The 4,891-nt window shown below is 39.4% G+C and overlaps 1 pseudogene; it reads right to left on the bottom strand.

The window, feature by feature from the left end:
* Positions 1-3,253: 3,253 nt before the first annotated feature.
* LOC101574366 overlaps positions 3,254-4,891 on the bottom strand; it is a 10,008-nt pseudogene continuing 8,370 nt past the window's right edge.

Here is a 4,891-nt window from a genome sequence, read left to right as displayed (position 1 = left end):
TTGGAAGGACTAAACTAATGTTCTTAAGAAATTTGCTGTTCTTTCTGAAATGACCAAATAGGAAATATTTTCTTTTGTTGTTTTTTTGGCGGAACCGGGGATTGAACTCAGGCCCTTACGCTTGCCAGGGAAGTGCTTATTCCACTGAGCCATCTCCCTGCAACCCCCCCCCCCTTTTTTGGCAGAACCGGGGATTGAACTCAGGCCCTTGCACTTGCCAGGGAAGTGCTTATTCCACTGAGCCATCTCCCCGGCCCTGGTGCTACCACTTTTGAGTGTGAAAATTACCTGCAAAAATCTCTCTAGAGAGACACCTTTAAAAAAAGTTTTTTTTAACATACCGTAAAGGAAAAAGGAAGTGAAAATTTTAATGGTTCTGTGTTACACAGGGTTTTTTTTGTTGTTGTTATTTTTGGTTTTGTGGGGGAATGGGAGGGTTGCTTCAAACCAGTGCAGCTCTAAGTGGTCCCAGAGAAAAACATTTAGAAAATATAGACAAGAGGAAAGCTGAGGTGAGGTGGAGTGGCCTCTTTCCAGAAGGGAAAGCACTGGGCAATAACCATAGGGGCGTTCATTTACACTTTCATGCAGTTAGTATCAAGACACAGGGCTGCTTAGCAACTAATGACTGGAATTGTCTCAGCTAAAACACTCCTCGTGACTATTTCCAGCTTCAGCTGCTCCGAGCATCTCTTCTGCTTTGTAGTGTGATGAGTGGTCAATTGAAGTTGGAGTAGTTGTATTTGGAGAACTCTGGAAATCCTTTTCATTCTTGAAACCTTCCCATTCTGGCTGAACTTACTCATTTAGGCTAAACATTTTCAGTTCAAAGATTTTACGTACAAGTTTTCAGCAAGCTATCACTATATAGTCCAATAATCCATAACAGTAGTGAGTTACCAGTATAACTGGCATTTGTAAGAAATTGTTAGTGATTTCAATCATTTTATAGCTAACATACTACTATGGCACTGTTTTCTACATCCTGTGATTATACTTTTCTGCTGGATATTTAAAATCAAATTAAGACAAAACCTGTATTAATGTTTTGCTATCAAGGTCATTTAGGTCTCCTCAGGAATTATCTTGGGACCAAGTACAGCACCTCTTAATTCTTCAGTCAGTGTCAGCCATCTGGCTGAGTCATGACCATTGCTTGACCAAGTTGTTTTCTGTGAAAGCTTGAGATGTTTTTCTCTCCTGGTGACTCTCCTTAAGCACACTGTACTCTGTTGAATTGCTTTCCTCTGTGGTCCCACAGCCTCCTTGATCAGCATATCAGGGACTGAGTTATAGGATGTTGCAGCAGAGGTTCTAATGCCCTGGGTCCTCACTGACTTTAGAGGTCTAAAGCCAAAATACTGGCTATCCTCCTAGCCAATCTATCTCTAATTTTTTGGTCTCTGAACTTCAGTTGTTAAACATCCAGAAGAGAAGATTAATGATGTTACATTGTGATGGAGGCAGTAAGCTTAATGTTGCTATTTTGTCTGAATATCAAACACCTTAGAACATGAAATGGAACTGTTATTTTTTTGTGTGTGTGTGAAGGGTTTTTTAATACATCTGAAAAGAATGCATATACAAAGATTGAGACATGAAAGAGCATTGGTTCAACATTAATGAAATCTTAAGAATTAGGATTTGGGGAAGGTGAAAATTAACATTTTTTAAAACTGCAAACTGCAACAAAAATAAGCTGATAAAGTTCCTATTAACACTAGGAGTCTATAAAACTCCTTGCATGATTTTTATTACACTAGATGGCCTCAACCCGTTGAAATAAGCTTCCTCATATGGAACAAAGAAATAAGGGGATCCTCTTAGCTGGCCCCACGTTATGCTCTCCCCACCCCTGCCCACCCATAGCTTCTTAGTGAAGCAGGCTTGCATCCACACAACCTGAAAGAAGATGCCAGTTATCTCATAGGCATCTGTCTTGTAGTACCACCCCTTAGAAATATAGAAATACAGATTTGAGACAAAAGCCTAATGTCCCAAGAAAACAAAAAACAATAGATTGTTTTTTGTTCTTCCGGGGAGAGCTGCTGTCTGTCACTTGTAAATGCCCGGAAAGCTGAGACACAAGGCTGCAGATAGCAACCCCTCCTGAAGGCACCCTATTCTTTGATCCCTTGCTTGGGATGTTATCGGCTAATATTTGTGTAGATCTAGTGTTAGGCAAATGGTGAAAGTCAATAGAGCTAATAGTTTGCATTCACCTAAGTAATTAGGCACATTCCTTAGCCTCCCTTTACCCCTCAATAAATGTGAGATGCTTCTGAGGCTCTGGGCTCACTTGGAGAGAGACTAATCTCAGTGAGACCTCTGAAGCTACATTCATCCGGTCTTCTCGTCGTTTCTTTCGACACCGACCCATAACATACAACAACCCCTCATGTTTCCCCTGTGTCAGGTCTGCTGGAATCTAGGAACACAAAACAACTGAGTTGCAAATCTATGCTAAGCATACAAGACAATGACAGGGGAAACAACTTTTTAAAAACTCAATCCATTAAATAAGATAAAATAAATCAAGTGGCAAACAAATTTCCTTGAAAGTCACAGTCACATATAGAGTGCATCCTAGGAAAGAGGAGGGGCAAGACAGCTTCCACCCACTTTCAGGAGTTTCATCAAATACTGAATCTCCTCAAGGGTGGAGAGAGAAAAGGCAACTTTCAAAAAGGAATATGATATCAAATGAGGCATTTACAAAATTCCTTCCGAAGAACACCAGGTGGGGGACGCATTTTTCTAAACTAGAAAGGAAGTGGAATGTGGAATCAATCCATCCTCCCCTAAGGACTGACTACTGGTTAATGAATTTAAAAAAAAACAAGACTAACTGCCCCCCAACTCCCCAAAAGAAAGGGATTAGAAAAATACTAAAATGTCTCAGATGACTCTCAAGTGGAACCCGAGAGCATCTTCAACAATTCAAATTAATCTGTTACAGAGTCATCACAAGCATGCCTTACTTTTAAACAACAACAAAAAAGTTTTTTGAAACAAAACAAAAACTAGTACTGATCACTTTTCTGACAATCACAATTACTCAAAATTAACTAGTACTGGGAGGGCTGGGGGGCATACCTATCGGCCTTGTCTCACACAAGTACATGGGGGTAGGTGCAAGGCATTTGTCATTATTGCAGAAATGAATTTTAATGTTTAATCTTTACTTTGATTTAATCACTGCTTTTAGTATGATGCCTACACCAGCTGTACAGAAACGGGTCTGGAGAGATGTTCATGGCAGCACACACCTGCGGCTCTTCTTCAGTCCTGGAGGCTCCAGGGAAGCCAGTATTGCTTCATCAAACACATTCTTTATCCCTTTCTGTGTGAGTGCAGAATACTCCACATACTTGACAGCCTCAGATCACGGGTCAGCTTTTAAGCAGTCTCTGGAGTGATAATTTTCTGTTTGTTCTTGGCAAGTTTCTCAATAGTAGAGGGATCATCTCTGAGATCAATTTGGATCCCAACAAGCAAGAAAGGAATCTTTGGACAGTGGTGAGCTATCTCAGGCACCAACTTTTTCACATTTTCACATGAGGATGGAGAGACTACTGAAGAACAGACCAAAAATATATTTGTTTGTGGATAACTCAGTGGTTGTAATTTGGCATAATCCGCTTGCCCTGCAGTATCGAAAAGTCCAAGAGTGTATGGCTCTTCACCAATCATAATTGTGACTGCACAGTTGTCAAAAACAGTTGACACATATTCAGATGGAAATTTGTTTGTTGTATAGGACATCAGGAGACATGTTTTACCAACAGCAGCATCACCCACAACAATGCACTTAATTGTCTGCACTGTGGGAATAGTTTAAATATGTTAAATTTGATGTTGACCTCAGCTCTTCCACCCAGGTGTTGGCTGGAACTGTTATTTTCTAACAAGATATCCTGAATATTCTACTACTTAAATCTCTATAGAATGTTAACAGACAATAGTTATATATTTTTACACAGCTTAGAAATTAAAACTATACATAACAATGTAGCATGACAATCATGATGACATTTTGTAACATACTTAATTTTTCACTGTGACACAGCATAACCCTTTTAACCAATCATCTCTAATACATAAAAAGCTTTTATCTAATTTGTTGTCCTTTAGTGGTATGTACATCACAAGTTTTTTGTTAAAGGCAAAAGTCTGAATCTGAAAGAAAAGTAAGTAAATAAGTAATACTTGTTTTAAGTTTTGGAAGACCTGTACATCTGGAGTCATGAATGCATTTAATGCACTTTAGGATTAATAACAATGAATTGGCATCCATATGTGATGGATGTGATACCTTAGTTCCTCAATTTAGTCTTGTACTAAGAGCATCTTTTGTGATAAAACATTACTGTATTTTTTTTGGGGGGGACTTTCACCATTTGACCATGATCAAATTATTGGGGGTCTCTCCCAAGAGACTGTGGAGATCAATGGGGGCTCCTTATTAATGCACAAAGGTTTCCCACTCTGTTCACCAATTAGATTCCTGTCTAATAATCTCTCCCTACCCTTAAATTTTTTTATAAATTATCTTAAATTTTTGGATGAGGGACTGGTGAGATGGCTCAGTGGTCTAAAGCACCTACTTAGAACAAGCTTAACAAAGCACAGGGACCGCGGTTCAATCCCCCAGCACCACATGCCAGCCAGCCCTGCCCCCAGGTGGGCTGAGCTGGCCACCCACACACACACACACACACACACACTAATAAAATAAATTAAAAAAAATTTTTTTGGATGAGTTGTGAGAAAGCCAATTTGATTATCACTTGAAATCAGGTGAAAGCATGATTTCAAGTCTATAACCCAAACAAATGATCCAAAAACACAAAGGACAAGAGAAAACTCACTGAGCTCAAGTAAGAACAGA

Source organism: Octodon degus, unplaced genomic scaffold, assembly GCF_000260255.1.
Source record: "Octodon degus isolate 3935 unplaced genomic scaffold, OctDeg1.0 scaffold00297, whole genome shotgun sequence".
Classification (NCBI taxonomy): Eukaryota; Metazoa; Chordata; class Mammalia; order Rodentia; family Octodontidae; genus Octodon; species Octodon degus.
This window is presented reverse-complemented; position numbering and strand designations above follow the sequence as displayed.